This window comes from Cryptomeria japonica, chromosome 4 (assembly GCF_030272615.1).
Source record: "Cryptomeria japonica chromosome 4, Sugi_1.0, whole genome shotgun sequence".
Lineage (NCBI taxonomy): Eukaryota > Viridiplantae > Streptophyta > Pinopsida > Cupressales > Cupressaceae > Cryptomeria > Cryptomeria japonica.
In genome coordinates this window covers 453,959,559-453,979,368 of record NC_081408.1, presented here as the reverse complement: position 1 = coordinate 453,979,368, position 19,810 = coordinate 453,959,559, and positions in this window count along the sequence as shown.

Genomic DNA, 19,810 nt, shown 5'->3' with positions numbered 1-19,810 from the left:
ACAACTTCTTTGCTACTATACATTGGTAAGGAGAATTTGGCATGTCATAGGCAAAGCACCATAGGTTATCATCTGACACCTGATTCACAGTTCTTTTTAGAGGATCTGGTGTCTGCATATTATCCTTTTGATTCTTCTCCACTAGTTTCCCATCCTTCCAGGTAGTGTTGTAAGGCATATCATGTAGTCTGGGTCTATCATGACAGAAGAATTGTTGTTTCTCTGTTTTATTTACCTTCACAGATAAATCCTTTAGAACATTTAATACCTTGTCTAATTTATCTTAATCTTTAGTTTGTTTGGGAGCTTTTGGATTGAACAACCTAGTATCTTCTCTCTTCCCAATTCTCCCAACATCTTTTCTATTGTTTTCTATAGTTATGGAATCTTTCATAACTCCTTGAAGAGTTGTAAGATTTTTTGTTCTGAGTTCATAATTTGCCTTGTTGTCAAAGGCCTTTATGTAGTACAAGATGCTTACTTTTGGGACTGGTTTTATCCTATTAGGAATTTTGTTTATAACTCTGTTGAATCTCTTATTGAAATCACTACTATCTCATTAGGTTCTTTCTTGATACTAATGATTTCATGTAGTGCAAACTCGGGTCTATTTTGATCTCCATACTGTTCGAGAAAAAGTGTCTTAAACTCTGCAAGGCTACTTATTGAAGCATCGGGTAATGTTCTGAACCAATCTCATCCATCCTCTGTTAAAGACTGCATGAATAACTTCATTTTAACATCTTCGTATGGGAAGAAGAAATCTTCCATCATTGTATCGAAAGCTTTGCAATGTGCTTCTCCTGTGATAGCATTACTCCCAATGAATTTTGGTACTGTAGTTCTGATTTCATTTGGAATGGGATGAGGATACACCATCATTCCTGAAAAGTCAAATTTTTTGATACGCTCTATATTCATCAATCCATATCCTCCCTGGAAGAAATTCCCATGGTTCTGACTCATGTTATTATAATGGGGAAATTGGTTTTGGGGTGTGTATTGATTTTGATATGCAAAGTCGTTATAATGATTGCAAAGTTACCATTCCCGTGATCATATAAGGGGTTTCCAGTTATCTTATAGGTATTGTTCTTTGTGTTGGTTTCATCTTTATGACTTCCCTTGTTTGATCCTTGGGTTGCATGTTCACATCTTTCTTTGTACTTATTCACGTCATGATCAATATCATTTTCATTGACATTAATGCCCAGCCTAGCACATAATTCCACACACTCCCTTGTTCTTCCAATATCTTTCATTTCAGTAGCTACATCTAACATTTATTTCATTAAATCTGCAGAATGATCTAGTGCATCCATCTTGCTTGAGCCTAAAGAACTTGATGTATTTGCTCTTGAATTTGGGTGATGATTTTCAAAACTAGGAGAGAACTTTCCTTTTCGTGCTTTATCTGCAGCTGCCAGGTCCTTATATCCTGGGCATGAAGGAATTGTATAATCCTGTTTATTCCAAGCTGGATGTGAGTTGTTTTCAGAGTAATTTTGATTATACCTCTCATTCATGAAATCATTCATGTGTTCCATTAGATTGTTTGTTGGTTATTTATTTGGTTTTTTCTTGTTTCTTTTCTAATCAAAGTTCAATTATACTATTGGATGCCCTTGTGTTATTGACCTCCTCCCATACATAAAACTTATTCTCTTTACTTCAGAGTTTCCACCTCTCTCTAGAGAGGAAATTTGTTTCCTTTTATAAGAGTTCTTTCCCACAATAGAGTCTTTTTAAATGAATACTTTCCCCAGCAAAGTCGCCAATTTATTGGATCTCAAATCAACAGATTGGATAGGTTCTAAGGAAATGTCAACTCATATGATCAAACCCTCCAATTGACTTGGCCAACTTATAGAGTGAACCTATTTGGTTACTAACTCCCTCACTTTAGGCTCTGCAAGACCTAGGTGGGTATACCTATTCACTAGTGTCTTTCAATGACTAATACTTTTTATAGCAGATTGAGTATCTTGATCTAAATTCTTCCTTGCCTCAAAATGGCATAGTTTCCTAGGAGAGGTGATTTTAGATGAGTTCAAAATTGTTGTTGTGGAAGCTATTCGATCTTTGTACTTGAAATTTATATGTATATATACTATTTCTAATTGGTTCTATGAATCCTACTCACTTATCATGTAATTTTAATACAAAGGTAATTAATATGGTAAAGGTTGTGATTTGTGAATGACCAGTGTCTTTCCTGTTATTTGGGCTACAGAGTCTTATATTTCTTTAGGACTTAATGTATGATCTATGAGACAGTTTTTAAACCTACCCCCTTTGGTAAATCTGTCAGTTATTGTTTCTTATGAGATCTACTAAATGTTTATATCATAAACCGCCTAAATGAATTTAACCCTAACCTTAAGGGACCATTCAAGGAAGAACTACAAGGAACAATTACAATCCACGAGTAGATCTTTTTAATACAAATTTATAACATAGGAACATAGACTTCATTGTAAGAATACGAATAACCTTATCTCCTTTAGACAATATCACAAACAATTGCCTACAAAAAATGAAATAATCCATAGCACATATGCAGAAGAAAATGGTTGATTCTATTAAAAACTTCAAAATGGTACAATAGTATGTCAGAGGCTATAGTATATGTCTAGTATATGATATTCTCATAATATCTTTATTTTACAAAATTTGCTCATATAAGTATGTGAGCAACACCTGTTCTATGAGAAGTTGTGTCCCTTCATCATTAATAATCTGATTACAATTTCTTAACAAAGTAAAAAATAAAAAGATTAAGCATGCTGAGATGATTAATATAATTGACATTCTTATAGCATCTAGCGGACATACTCTTCCTCTTCATATCTGTCTCCAATGAAAAGAGATCAAACACTGCCTGGTTGACATGTGGGGCTACATCTTCATCCTAGTTAAATCTAGCCACATCTTTCTCCTTGATTCGTGCAAATTATTTTTTCCATTTCTCTAATGGAGTTAGTTCACCTTCTCTGTAGACAATCGGTATTGTTGCAACACAGTCCTCATCCAATATTTGGAGGTCTTTATTTAGTGTCTGCATATTTGACGTGCTCTACTAGGTATTGGTCCCCTTTAATTCTTTCTTCTACAGTCATGGCCTCATTATCTTTCAATACATCTTGCAATCTCGCCCTCAATCTCTCATGCTCTTTCAGAGCTTTCACAGTCCATGTGTATACTTTCCAATATTGATTAGCATATGGAAACATAGCTTTTAACCTATGCTCAATGACATCATTTGCCAATTTATTCATCTTCTATTGGGCATTGGTCAGTTGCTTTGCTAACTTTTCAGCCTTTATCCTCCAGTAGGCAGCATCTGATATAGCATCTAAGACCCTTAGGTTGGGTTGAAAACCCATATCTCATTCATATCCCCCCATAATAGGAGTCTTTTGTGACAACTGTTGTTGTCACCTCTGGATTTCTTCAGTAGCCTTCTCATACAAGCCTTTGTAAGTGTTGTTCTCCCTGACCAAAAACTCTATTTGTTCCTGATTCAGTTTTGCTACATCCAAGTTCAAACTAGTTGTGATTCTGGGATCAGTTTTCCCAACTTGCTAGATCATCATGTGGCCAAAAGCTTGATCTGTATCAACAAGTATGGGTCTCTTCTCCTTCAGATACAAGGCCCACATCATGCGAGCCTTTTGATCTGGATCATAGCTTGAGCCCATAAAGATCATGTCTATCTCATCTGGCATGATCTTCTTATTGGGGTCTTGCATCTTGAGGAAACTGTCAAACAGTAATGCAGACCTCATGTCCCACCCTAAGTAGATTAGCACACCAGCATCCTTGAGTAGCTGCCTTCCTTTCTTAAGTGTCATTTCTCTCATAGTAATGTCCACCTCTTCTTCTAACCTTTGGACTTGTCCTTCCTCTATTTTCTCTTTCATAACATTCCTAATCTGTATTCCTTTATGCTGGTATAAAAATGTATTAAACTCTCTAGATGAAATGAAATCATTATCAGCAATGAAATCTTCATGTTCAAATATCCTCATCGCCAACATCCTAGACATTGTATTGTCTTGTCATCATATCCATCTGCACACCACCCTCAAATCTAGGAGGATATTCTTCTCTAGGGGAGTCAACTAGAATAACATTAGAGATGGATTGAGGAGACAATTGAGCCAAGGGCTCTATATCCCTGATAGTTTTGATGTGCTTCCCATTGACATAGGCAGGCACTCCCTCAAGCAACTCTAGCTCATGCTCCATAAGTTTGTTTGTTGCGTCTAAGGGATCTTTGATGTTTTGAAGCATGTCCTCATTTGCTCTCCCTCGGAAGACTTTCCATTAGTAGGCTTGTAACAGTTGCTCATACTTAGCCCTTTTTTCATTAGCTTCTTCCCCTCCCATGTTTCTGATGAAATCATCAAGTATGAGCGATGCATGGTCTCCAGCCTTAAGTTTCTGGGATGACCTTGCTGCCCCTATGTATCCCTCGGGATCAAAGTTTGGCCTGGTGTCACTTTCAACCATCTTATAATAATCCAATTTATTTTGCAGCAAACCATAACTCTTTGAACTTTTCTCAATAAAATTTGAAAACACTAGTAATCCAGGCACAATGGATTGTTTTCCATGACCAGTTAAGTGTTGGGAACTTACTATTGACAATTGCCTGACAATCTCTAGGCATGCCACTCTGTTAGGTACGGTGATAGGAAATACATATGGTTTACCCTCAAATCCATAAACTCTTATTTGAGTGCAATCTGAAAAGCAGTAAAAATCTCCCGTTGTGCTCAATTACGATGTCTTCTCCATAATCCTTTGGCCTTGAGAATCTCTAAATTTCAAGAGACAATATATGATCACACGGGTATCCCAACAATCTATATAGTGTCTTAAAGAAGTACTCCTCGAAATTCCAGTACTAGTTGTTGTTGTATCTTTGGTCCCATGAAGATATCCCTAGTTGCACAGGCTTCCTTATCCCAGCCTTATCATATGCCCTAATGCATACCTCATCTGGACATAGCCCTTTGTCTTGTCCAACATACAATATCATGTGCATAAGAACATAATAGTACTTGAAATGCACATTAATCACATCTCATTTCAGTTTTTCTAGTCCATGATTGATGGCATCAACAAGATAAGTAGAAAAATCAAATAACCAGGGATCTTTAGATTGCAAATCTACACAGATGACCATAGCCACTATATCCAACAAGGGATCAGCCTCTAGTCCCAGAACCTGAGCAGCGCAGTAGTATGTATACTTGAAGTAGGGATGGAACGAATTGATATCATAGGGAGATTTGTCGTCTTTACCCAATGGTATTGTCCATCCTGCAACCCTGGGTCTATGGATGGGGAGTGTCCACCTCTTATAGATGTCCTCCAAGTTGAAGTACTCTTGTGCCAATTTCTTAGTATCAATTTTCTCTTCGAACCCCCAATCCAGATTAAACATAGTATCAACAATTTCCCTAGTAATCGATAGTATCGGTTCCCCCATGTAATCATATATAGTTTTGGTCTTGGGGTCATAATTGTTGGCCAGGGATTTCATAAGTGCAACATTAACAAAGACATTAGCTACTACTAGTTTTCCCAAATTTAGTCCCCATAAATTGCTCATGAGTTCAGGTGCGTTCCTTCTGATATACCCAAAAATAAACAACTCATGGCCTCTTATCTCCATCCATATATCTCCAAGATGCTCAAATCTGTCTTCTAAACCCTCCTCATTAGTCTTAACCTTTTTAGACCTGAGGCCTTACGAGGGACATTGATCAATCAAATCTTGGGCCAGTGAACGCACTTCCCTCTTTTGTCTCTTAGGTTTAACATCTATAGATTGGGTTTCTTTTGCTTTCCTAACTATACTGGCTTTCGAAGATGACGGCTTCATTTTAATTACAGGTTTTTGAGTGTGAAGAACTTACTTGAATTCCAAGGGCTTCTCTTGTGAATCCAACTCCGAATTGTCTATCTCTGAATTGCTCTCTGTGAATTCTCTTAAGCACTGTCAGCAACGTCTCCTTTTTTGTCAATTTATTGAGCATTTATGGTGAACTTACCAGTTAATAATTCCAGTTAAGCAACCATCACATAGGTATTCATTTTGAATTTATGGTGATCTAACTTTACTGATATTTGTCTTGATCTTCGCGGCAACAGGTAATCATTTGTCTAGTAGTGTTTCGAATTTTTTATCGACGCTTATTTAACATTAAACTTGCGCTGCACTTTGATGAAATCATATGTCTCGATAGCTTTACCTTACATCTCCCCAAAAAATTTCCATTGACATCATTCTTTACTTTGGTGAAATTGACATCATCGGCGGCACATCTCTTGGTCTCATCGATATCCTCATTTCATCAAAGCCTTGCTTTAAGTGTCTGTATCGATGTAATGTTTTATCAGTTCATTGAAATCTTGCTTTCGATGAAAATCCTTTTATTGCTAAGTCCCTCCATTGTCTTATCGATGTTAGAATTCCATCGAAACATTTTTTCATTATCTAGCCCATGTACTAGTGTCGATGAAATTTCCCCTTTCGGTAAAAGAGGAATACTCTCCTTTGACTTCTTATGTTTGGTTGATAACAAGTGATCGATGGAAATTTCTCATGTTTCACCGATCCTTTATCCTTCGATGAGAAATCTGTTTTAGGTCAACATCTTTTGTGCCTCTTCGATACCCTCCTTTCTTCAAAATAGCTTCTTCGATAAAGTATCCGTTGGTTCCTTCAATATTACCCTTTCGGCCAAACTTACTCCCTCGGTGAGTTGTTCACATGTCTCATCGATACTGTAATTTTATCAATACCCTTTATTTTATCGGTGGGACCACTTATGATTTCTTCGATGTACTTTCTATCGATGGAAGTAGTGTTTTTGGTGAATCCCTTTGGAGATCCATCACGGCCAAGGTTTGTTCGATAAGTCACTTTATCGATAGGATATTGGTAGGTTTCTTCGATAGAATCATTTCGGTCAGACTAGGCGTTTCGGTGAAGGATGAACACCTATTAAGGCCAGCATTAGTTTAGGCAATGATGTAGGGATTTTTGGTATCGGTGGGATTTTTAGGGTTTCTATAGAAATTATCAAGGACATATTTAGCCTTTTATTATTCTTTTCAAAATCAACTTAGCTCGCTATAAAACCATGGATTTTTAACATTTTTTCTTCTGGATTAGGGGTTCAAATTTCCTTGATGTACAAGAGTACTTCAACCTGGAGGACATCTATAAGAGGTGGACACTCCCCATCCGTAGACCCAAAGTTGCAGGATCGACAGTACCATTGGGTAAAGATGACAAAGCTCCCTATGATACACTTCGCGGCAACAGGTAATCATTTGTCTAGCATTGTTTCAAATTTTCCGTCAACGCTTATTTAACATTACACCTGAGCTGCACTTTGATGAAATCATATGTCTCTATGGCTTTACCTTATGTCTCCCTAAAACATCATATTCCATCGACATCATTCTTTACTTCGATGAAATTGACATCATCATCGGCATATCTCTTGGTCTCATCGATATCCTCATTTAATCGAAGCCTTGCTTTAAGTGTCTATATTGATGTAATGTTTTCTCAGTTCATCGAAATATTTATTTCGATGAAAATCCTTTTATCGCTAAGTCCCTCCATTGTCTTATCGATGTTATAATTCCATCGAAACAATTTTTCATTATCTGGCCCTTGTACTAGCCTCGACGAAATTTCCCCTTTCGGTAAAAGAGTAATATTCTCCTTTGACTTCTTATGTTTGGCCGATAACAAGTCATCGATGGAAATTTCTCGTGTTTCATTGATCCTTTATCCTTCGATGAGAAAGCTATTTTAGGTCAACATTTTTTGTGCCTCTTCGATACCCTCCTTTCTTCAAAATAGCTTCGTCGATAAACTATCTGTTGCTTCCTTCAATATTACTCTTTTGGCCAAATTTACTCCCTCAGTTAGTTGTTCACATGTCTCATCGATACTATAGTTTCATCGAGATACCCTTTATTTCATCGGTGGGACCACTTCAGATTTCCTCGATGTACTGTTTTTATACTATCGATGTATTTTTTTTATAATATCGATGTATTGTGTTTTTACTATCGACTTGTTTATTTTTGGGTATATCAGAAGGAACGCACCTGAACTCGTGAGCAATTTATGGGGACTAACTTTGGGAAAACTAGCAGTAGCTAATGTCTTTGTTAATTTTGAACATATGAAATCCCTAGCCAGCAATTATGACCCCAAGACCAAAACTATATATGATTACATGGGGGAACCAATACTATCGATTACTAGGGAAATTGTTGATACTGTGTTTCATCTGGATTGGGGGTTTGAAGAGTAAATTGATACTAAGAAATTGGCACAAGAGCACTTCAAACTGGAGGACATCTATAAGAGGTGGACACTCCCCATCCATAGACCCAGGGTTGCAGGATCAACAGTACCATTGGGTAAAGATGACAAAGCTCCCTATAATGCACTTCGCAGCAACAGGTAATCATTTGTCTAGCAGTGTTTTGAATTTTCCATCGACGCTTATTTAACATTACACCTGCGTTGCACTTCGATGAAATCATGTCTCTATAACTTTACCTTATGTCTCCCCGAAACATCATATTCCATCGACATCATTCTTTACTTCGATGAAATTGACATCATCGTCAGCACATCTCTTGGTCTCATCAATATCCTCATTTCATCGAAGCCTTGCTTTAGGTGTCTGTATCGATGTAATGTTTTCTCAGTTCATCAAAATCTTGCTTTCGATGAAAATCCTTTTATCGCTAAGTCCCTCCATTGTCTTATCAATGTTAGGATTCCATCGAAATAGTTTTACAGTATCTGGCCCTTGTACTAGCATCAATGAAATTTCACATTTCAGTAAAAGAGGAATACTCTCCTTTGACTTCTTATGTTTGGCCGATAACAAGTCATCGATGGAAATTTCTCGTGTTTCATCGATCCTTTATCCTTCGATTAGAAAGTTATTTTAGGTCAACATCTTTTGTGCCTCTTCAATGCCCTCCTTTCTTCAAAATAGCGTCGTCGATAAAGTATCCATTAGTTCCTTCAATATTACTCTTTCGCCCAAACTTACTCCCTCGGTGAGTTGTTCACATGTCTCATCGATACTGTAATTTTATCAATACCCTTTATTTTATCGGTGGGACCACTTATGATTTCCTCGATGTACTTTTTGTCGATGGAACTAATGCTTTCGGTGAATCCCTTTGGAGATCCATCGCGGCCAAGGTTTGTTCGATAAGTCACTTTATCGATAGGATATTGGTAGGTTTCTTTGATAGAATCATTTTGGTCAGACTGGGGATTTCGAGGAAGGATGAAAACCTATAACCAACAACTTTAGTTTAGGCAATGACTTAGGGATTTTTGGTATCGGTGGGATTTTTAGGGTCACTATCAAAATTATCAAGGACATATTTAGCCTTTTATTATTCTTTTCAAAATCATCTCAGCTCCCTATAAAACCATGGATTTTTTACATTTTTAAATATGATGCTCAATAGTGGCTCTGATTGGGGATGAGGGTATGTCACAGATACCTTCAAGGGCTTGGACTCTCTGGTGACTAGGGACCTACTAATGGTGGTTGGTGGTATATAAAATGGAAAATGAATCCTAATCTATTGTACATGGAATAATATTTTAAGAGAAAAATCTCTTCAGGAACTATCCATGTACTGGCAATTCCTGATTGTCTCATGTTGTACTTTGTATGTAATATGCATCCTCCCCTGCTTTCTCCATAATCACATATGGACCAGCCCAAAGGGCCTCAAACTTTCCATGCTTACCTTTGTCCTAGTTTCTGGCATCCCACATCAGGACCCAATCACCTATCTCAAACTTGCTATCTTTCGCCTTTTTGTCATATAAACTTTTCTTTTGATTTTGTGCCTTAACATTCTACTTCTAGGCTTTTGTTCTAATCTCATCAAGCTCTACTAGCTGAACAAGCCTCTCCTAAAAAGGATCTTCCACATCAATTTCTTCTTTTATCATAAATTTGTGGACAAGCAGAAGATTATCCAATGGAAGTCTAGCTTTCTTGACATAAACTAGTTCAAACGGAGACTTTCCAGTGGACTTCTTGATCATTATTCTATCAGACCAAAGTGCCAGACTCAATTTTGAATCCCACCCTTTTTAATTTTGTCCTAGCATTTTCTTGATGATTTTGAGGATATTTTTCTTTGTTGGATTCATCCTGCCCGTTTGGGGATGAAATGGAGATGAATGGGATATTTTGATGACATACTCCTCACAGAAGGTGTTGAATTCCTTAGATCTGAAGCACATTCCATTATCAGCAATAATCCTCGTTGGGACACCGAATCTAGTAATGATATTTTCCATCATGAACTTGATGACTACTTTGCTAGTAGCCTATTTGGTAGGACTTGCTTCTACCCATTTGGTTAAATAATCGATGGCTACCAATATCCACCTGTGACATCCACTAGATTTGTCTAATATCTCCCCAGTGAAATCCAACCCCCATTGCTGAAAAGGTTCTTCAACCTGCATAGGTCTTAAAGGGAGAGCCCCCTGATACTTCAATTTTCCTAAGAACTTCTGGCACGCTTCACACTTCCTAACATACGTATACGAGTTATTGAATAAATGTGGCCAATAATATCCAGCCCTCAGTATTTTATGAGTTGTGGTTTTAACAGAAAAATGACCACCACATACCCCACCATGCATTTCCTGCAAGATTCCTTTTTCTTGATGTTCATCCAGGCAAAGCAACAAGATCTCATCTTTGTTTTTCCAATACAAGTTGCCATTAATGATTTCAACTTCAAGGTCCTCCTTTGATTATTAGCCATATTGTCTGTACACTTCATATGTTTAAGATAATACACAACATCTGTGTACCATGCTCTGTGCTCTATGTTGAAACTAGCTTTGTCCAACCCAACTTCATTTACTTGAAATCCTTTAAAATCTGCTCCTGCCATGAGTTTAGCTAATCCCTGGCCCTTAATGACTTGTGAAATCTTGAGCTCAATGTTAAACTCCTGGATTTGGTTGATCCATTTGCACCTTTTTCCTCTTACTTCTATTTTTTTGAAAATATCTTTCATTGTTGTATTAGGAACATAAGTTGTTATCTCTGCCCCTACCAGCTATGGTTTGAAGTGTTTTACCGCTCTTACCAGAGCATAGGCCTGTTTCTCATTTATATCATACTTGATCTCAGATGGGCTCACAGATTTGCTGACGTACACAATGGGTTACTCACAACCATTTTGGTTCTTCTTTAGTAATAATGCTGCTATCATGTGACAAGAGGCAAAAGAGAAGACCAAAAATGGTTTGCTAAAATCTGGTGATATCAGTACTGGTGCCTCAGATATTTCCCTTTTGATTACTAAAAAGGAATCCAATGCTTCTGCATCCCAATCTATCTTGGCTCCTTTCTTCAACATCTGCACTATAGGCTTTACAATATCTGCAAAGTTTAGGATAAATCTCCTGACAAAGTTGATTTGTCCAAGAAATGACTGAATGGCTTCAACAGTTTTTGGAATGGGGACTTCATTGATTGCAGCCACTCTTTCAGGATCAATTTTTACTCCCTCCTTAGATACTATGTGTCCTAGGAGCTTTCCTTCCTCAACTCCAAAATGGCATTTCTTTGGATTAAGAGAGATCCCATATTCTAAATCTTTTTTGAATATCTTTTCAAGGTGATTGCAGTGGTCTTCAGCCTTTTTTAAATAAGCGGTTAGATCATCTTGATATACCACCATTATCACATCTATTAGCTCTGCAAATTCTACATCCATTTCTCTTTGGAAAGTTGCCCCAACATTAGTTAGGCCAAATGGCATACTTGCATACACCTAAGTACCTCATGGTGTTGTAAAGGTTGTCTTGTATTGCTCAGCCTCCCTGACTTTCACTTGGTTGTAACCTGAGAATCCATCCATTATAGATAATAGTTCACATCTAGTCACCTTTTGTAACATGATATCCATATTTGGTAATGGGTAGTTATCCTTCAAAGATGATATATTCAAGTTCCTGAAGTCTACACAGAGTCTTATATCTCCATTCCTTTTTCTGACAGGCACTAGGTTTGAAACCCAAGTGGAATACCTACAAGGTGTTATTATCCTTGCATCTTTCATTTTTATTATTTCTTCTCCCATCTTAGGTAGCAATGTTAGATTTATAGGTCTCTATTTTTTGTCTTAATGGCTTGGCATTAGGCTTAAGGGGTATTTCATGCTGGAAAAGAAATTCTCTATAGGCTTTGAGGTCATCATATGACCATGCAAAAACATGCCTATACTTTCTAAGCAATATTATCAGTTTTTTTTTTTTTAGGGGTTAATTTCTTTCCAACAAACACATGCCTTGGTGATTCCTCATTTCCCAAGTTAACTTGTTCAACATCACTTTCTCTAGATGCAGTCACTTTAGTTTCTATTATGTCATGTGCATTGAAAGTCATTTTTTATACAACCAAACCTTATGGTAGTTTGTTTGATTTCACCTGTATAATCTCTTGTCCAAACAAGATTTATTTCTCATCAGTCTCTTCCACAAAGTCATTAAAGTTAATAGCCTGTGCCTGGTAATGATCCGCACACTGCAAGAAGTTTACCAAGTCAGCATCATCTTGAGAAATTTTCCAATTGTATAGATTATCATGGATAGAAGGTCTGACTTTTATCTCCACTTTTGATATCCCATTCAATGTCACATCACTTTCCTTTAGTGCAATATTCGCCAGAAAGTCAGCCATTATGTTCTTTGGCCTATCAACCCAATTTATTTAAAAGGCATCAAACAATTCAATGGTGTCCCACAGAGCATTCCTATATTACTTCAATCTGATATGTTTAGAGGCGTATTTTTCCTTAATTTGGGACACTATCAATTCTGAGTGCCCAAATACACTAAGGATTTTAATTCCATGCTTAACTGCTAGTTTCAGTCCTGTGATTAGAGCCTCATACACAGCAATATTGTTGGTACATTCAAACATTATCTTGAAAGAATACTTAAATGTTTCTCCACTTAGTGAAATGAATAGAATCCCAGTCCCACTTCCTTCCTTAATGCACGAGCCATCAAATTACATATGCCACACTTGATCATTAGTTTCTTTGATGCAAGACTCAATTGGAGACAAGTCCTCAATCTTTGGCTTTGTCAATTGTACTTTAAAATTATCTATGTCTGACTGAATAAAACATATCGGCTCAGGAGTTTCCACATCCTCAATGATATATGAGGAATGAGGCTCTCTCTTAATTCTCACTTCATGCCCATTCACTAGTATGGTAGCATATGATAAATCCAATTGGACATGTCCCCCTATCAGGTTTTACCACTGTCTGGATAATAACATTCCATAATTAGGAGGGACATCTACCACCGTGATGTCTGTCTTGTAGGATGATTCAGGGTATGCTGCTAGTTTGAACTCTACATCTTTCATAACACCCACAACTGGAACAGATCTGTTATCCATAGCATAACATTTTCCAAATGTCGTATCCACCCCCATTTGAAGCTCTTTCATAACTCCTACAGGCATGACATTTATTGCTACTCTTGAATCAATTATGCAGTTTTTAATCATCTTATTATTGATCACTAGGGTCAGGTAGAAGGGATCTACTTGGGAAGGACTCTTTGTTATTATTGACCCTAGATATATGGTTGGAGCCAGATCATGTTCACCATTATTGTCTTGTCCACCCTGCTTGTGCTCCTTCACTTTTTCTCCTGAGACATCTGTGACAATTTTTAGAGTCTTTTCTCTATATTCAAGGAACTTCATTATCTCAAGAAATGGCGTAGAGACCTTCATCTGTGTCAAAGCATTTGCAATGTTAAATGATGTAGTGGCTAGTGTTGAGGAAGCATTTATTATATTCTCTTTCTCTCCCTTTTGTGGTTTTGTTATTTGAACACCCTTCTCTTTGGTTTTTCCTAAATCCTTGTCTTGGACATTATTCATTTTATTCATTGATTTAGATATCTTATTGGTTTCTTTGATGAACATACTAGAGGGATTTCCCTTCTCGGGGTTTATGGTTCTATTTCTGAGAGCAATTCTTTTGCCTTGTCCCATCGTAGCCGCCTTGATTCTTTCTCTTTCTTCTTCAGTGGGGACCCTGAGTTTGATTTCTTCCTCCTCATCTGAGAATATTTGATGCATACAAAACTGTTGATTGATCCGTCTAGAACTTACATCACTATCCCCCTCTTCCTCATATGAGTTGTATTCTTCAAATGATAGAAAATTTATGGTGTGGTAATTTGTATACCCTTCACATTCTTCTTCTTCTTCTTGTAGCTTCTTTGCTAGTATACATTGGTAAGGAGAATGTGGTATGTCATAGGCAAAGCACCACAGGTTATCATCTGACACCTAATTCACAGTTCTTTTTAGAGGATCTGGTGTCTGCATATTATCCTTTTGATTCTTCTCCACTAGTTTCCCATCCTTCCAGCTAGTGTTGTAAGGCATATCGTGTAGTCTGGGTCTATCATGATGAAAGAACTGTTGTTTCTCTGTTTTATTTACCTTCACAAATAAATCCTTTAGAAAATTTAATACCTTGTCCAATTTATCTTCATCTTTAGTTTGTTTCAGAGCTTTTGGATTGAACAACCTAGTATCTTCTCTCTTCCCAATTCTCCCAGCATCTTTTCTATTGTTTTCTATAGTTATGGAAGCTTTCATAACAACTTGAAGAGTTGTAGGATCAAATAATCGGGGATCTTTAGATTGCAAATCTGCACAAATGACCATAGCCGCTATATCCATCAAGGGCTGAGCCTCTATACCCAGAACCTGAGCAACGCAATAGTATGTATACTTGAAGTAGGGAGGGAACGAATTGACAACATAGGGAGCTTTGTCATCTTTACCCAATGGTACTGTCGATCCTACAACCCTGGGTCTATGGATGGGGAGTGTCCACCTCTTATAGATGTCCTCCAGGTTGAAGTACTCTTGTGCAAATTTCTTAGTATCAATTTTCTCTTCGAACCCCCAATCCAGATTAAACACAGTATCAATAATTTCCCTAGTAATCGATAGTATTGGTTCCCCCATGTAATCATATATAGTTTTGGTCTTGGGGTCATAATTGTTGGACAACGATTTAATAAGTTCAACATTAACAAAGACATTAGCTACTGCTAGTTTTCCCAAATTTAGTCCCCATAAATTTCTCACGAGTTCAAGTGCATTCCTTCTGATATACCCAAAAATAAACAACCCGTGGCCTCTTATCTTCGTCCATATAACTCCAAGATGCTCAAATCTATCTTCTAAGCCCTCCTCATCAGCCTTAACCTTTTTAGACCGGAGGCTTGACGAGGGACACTGATCAATCAAATCTTGGGCAAGTGAACGCCCTTCCCTCTTTTGTCTCTTAGGTTTATCATGTATAGATTGGGTTTCTTTTGCTTTCCTAACCTTACTTGCTTTCAAAGATGACGACTTCATTTTAATTACAGGTTTCTGAGGGTGAAGAACTTTCTTGAATTCCAAGGGCTTCTCTTGTGAATCCTATTCCGAATTGTCTGGCTTTGAATCGCTCTCGGTGAATTCTCTTAGGCACTGTCAGCAACGTCTCCTTCTTCGTTAATTTATTGAGCATTTATGGTGAACTTACCAATTAATAATTCCAATTAAGCAATGGTCACATAGGTATTCGTTTTGAATTTATGGTGATGTGACTTTACTGAGATTTTTTTTTATCTTCGCGGCAACAGGTAATCATTTGTCTAGTAGTGTTTCAAATTTTCCATCAACACTCATTTAACATTACACTTGCGGTGCACTTCAATGAAATCATATGTATCAATAGCTTTACCTTATGTCTCCCCGAAACATCATATTCCATCGACATCATTCTTTACTTCGGTGAAATTGACATCATCGCCAACACATCTCTTGGTTTCATCAATATCCTAATTTCATCGAAGCCTTGCTTTAAGTGTTTGTATCGATGTAATGTTTTATCAAGTCATCGAAATCTTGCTTTCGATGAAAATCCTTTTATCGCTAAGTCCCTCCATTGTCTTATCGATGTTAGAATTCCATCGAATCAATTTTTCATTATCTAGCCCTTGTACTAGCGTTGATGAAATTTCCCCTTTCGGTAAAAGAGGATTACTCTCCTTTTACTTCTTATGTTTGGCTGATAACAAGTGATCGATGGAAATTTCTCGTGTTTCACCAATCCTTTATCCTTCAATGAAATCTAGTTTAGGTCAACATCTTTTGTGCCTCTTCAATACCCCCCTTTCTTTGAAATAGCTTCATCGATAAAGTATCAGTTGGTTCCTTCAATAGTACTCTTTCGGCCAAACGTACTCCCTCGGCGAGTTATTCACATGTCTCATCAATACTGTAGTTTCATCGATATCCTTTATTTTATCGGTGAGACCACTTCAGATTTCCTCGATGTACTTTCTGTCGATGGAACTAATATTTTCAGTGAATCCCTTTGGAGATCCATCGCAACCAAGGTTTGTTCGATAAGTCACTTTATCGATAGGATATTGGTAGGTTTTTTCGATAGAATCATTTCGGTCAGACTAGGCGTTTCGGTGAAGGATGAACACCTATTACGATCAGCTTTAGTTTAGGCGATGACTTGGGGATTTTTGGTATCGGTGGGATTTTTAGGGTCTCTATCGAAATTATCAAGGACATATTTAGCCTTTTATTATTCTTTTCAAAATCAACTTAGCTCGCTATAGTACTTGAAATGCACATTAATCACGTCTCCTTTCAGTTTTTCTAGTCCATGATTGATGGCATGAACAAGATAAGTAGAAAAATCAAATAACCAGGGATCTTTAGATTGCAAATCTGCACAGATGACCATAGCCACTATATCCATCAAGGGATGAGCCTCTATACCCAGAACCTGAGCAACGCAGTAGTATGTATACTTGAAGTAGGTATGGAATGAATTGACATCATAGGGAGCTTTGTCATCTTTACCCAATGGTACTGTCGATCCTACAACCCTGGGTCTATGGATGGGGAGTGTCCACCTCTTATAGATGTCCTCCAAGTTGAAGTACTCTTGTGCAAATTTCTTAGTATCAATTTGCTCTTCGAACCCCCAATCCAGATTAAACACGGTATCAATAATTTCCCTAGTAATCAATAGTATTGGTTCCCCCATGTAATCATATATAGTTTTGGTCTTGGGGTCATAATTGTTGGCTAGGGATTTAATAAGTTCAACATTAACAAAGACATTAGCTACTACTAGTTTTCCCAAATTTAGTCCCCATAAATTTCTCACGAGTTCAGGTGCGTTCCTTCTAATATACCCAAAAATAAACAACTCATGGCCTCTTATCTCCATCCATATATCTCCAAGATGCTCAAATTTGTCTTCTAAACCCTCCTCATCAGCCTTAACCTTTTTAGACCAGAGGCTTGACGAGGGACACTGATCAATCAAATCTTGGGCCAGTGAACGCCCTTCCCTCTTTTGTCTCTTAGGTTTATCATGTATAGATTGGGTTTCTTTTGCTTTCCTAACCTTACTTGCTTTCAAAGATGACGACTTCATTTTGATTACAGGTTTTTGAGGGTGAAGAACTTACTTGAATTCCAAGGGCTTCTCTTGTGAATCCAATTCCCAATTGTCTGGCTCTGAATCGCTCTCGGTGAATTCTAGTAGGCACTGTCAACAACGTCTCCTTCTTTGTCAATTTACTAAGCATTATGGTGAACTTACTAGTTAATAATTCCAGTTAAGCAATGTTCACATAGGTATTCGTTTTGAATTTATGGTGATGTGACTTTACTGAGATTTGTTTTGATCTTCGTGGCAACAACTAATCATTTGTCTAGTAGTGTTTCGAATTTTCCATCGACTCTCATTTAACATTACACTTGTGTTGCACTTCGATGAAATCATATGTCTCGATAGCTTTACCTTATGTCTCCCCGGAACATCATATTCCATCGACATCATTCTTTACTTCGATGAAATTGAACAGAATAGTACTTGAAATGCACATTAATCACATCTCCTTTCAGTTTTTCTAGTCCATGATTGATGGCATCAACAAGATAAGTAGAAAAATCAAATAACTAGGGATCTTTAGATTGCAAATCTGCACAGATGACCATAGCTGCTATATCCATCAAGGGATGAGCCTCTATACCCAGAACCTAAGCAGCGCAGTAGTATGTATACTTGAAGTAGGGATGGAACGAATTGACATCATAGGGAGCTTTGTCATCTTTACCCAATGGTATTGTCAATCCTGCAACCCTAGGTCTATGGATGGGGAGTGTCCACCTCTTATAGATGTCCTCCAGGTTGAAGTACTCTTGTGCAAATTTCTTAGTATCATTTTGCTCTTCAAACCCCCAATCCAGATTAAACATAGTATCAATAATTTCCCTAGTAATCGATAGTATTGGTTCCCCCATGTAATCATATATAGTTTTGGTCTTGGGGTCATAATTGTTGGCTGGGGATTTAATAAGTTCAACATTAACAAAGACATTAGCTACTGCTAGTTGTCCCAAGTTTAGTCCCCATAAATTTCTCACAAGTTCAGGTGTGTTCCTTCTGATATACCCAAAAATAAACAACTCATGGCCTCTTATCTTCGTCCATATATCTCCAAGATGCTCAAATCTATCTTCTAAACCCTCCTCATCAGCCTTAACCTTTTTAGACCGGAGGCTTGATGAGGGACACTGATCAATCAAATCTTAGGCCAGTGAACGCCCTTACCTCTTTTGTCTCTTAGGTTTATCATGTATAGATTGGGTTTCTTTTGCTTTCCTAACCTTACTTGCTTTCAAAGATGACGACTTCATTTTAATTACAGGTTTCTGAGGGTGAAAAACTTACTTGAATTCCAAGGGCTTCTCTTGTGAATCCAATTCTGAATTGTCTAGCTCTGAATCACTCTCGGTGAATTCTCTTAGGCACTATCAGCAATGTCTCCTTCTTCGTTAATTTATTGAGCATTTATGGTGAACTTACCAGTTAATAATTCCAGTTAAGCAACAGTCACATAGGTATTCATTTTGAATTTATGGTGATGTGACTTTACTGAGATTTGTTTTGATCTTCGCGGCAACAGGTAATCATTTGTCTAGTAGTGTTTCGAATTTTCCATCGATGCTCATTTAACATTAGACTTGCGCTGCACTTCGATGAAATCATATGTCTCGATAGCTTTACCTTATGTCTCCCCAAAACATCATATTCCATCGACATCATTCTTTACTTCGGTGAAATTGACATCATCGCCGACACATCTCTTGGTCTCATCGATATCCTAATTTCATCGAAGCCTTGCTTTAAGTGTTTGTATCGATGTAATGTTTTATCAGTTCATCAAAATCTTGCCTTTGATGAAAATCATTTTATCGCTAAGTCCCTCCATTGTCTTATCGATGTTAGAATTCCATCGAATCAGTTTTTCATTATTTGGCCCTTGTACTAGCGTTGATGAAATTTCCCCTTTCGGTAAAAGAGGATTACTCTCCTTCGACTTCTTATGTTTGGTCGATAACAAGTCATCGATGGAAATTTCTCATGTTTCATCGATCCTTTATCCTTCGATGAGAAAGCTATTTTTGGTCAACATCTTTTTTGCCTCTTCAATACCCTCCTTTCTTCGAAATAGCTTTGTCGATAAAGTATCTGTTGGTTCCTTCAATATTACTCTTTCGGCCAAACTTCCTCCCTCGGCGAGCTGTTCACATGTATCATCGATACTGTAGTTTTATCGATATCCTTT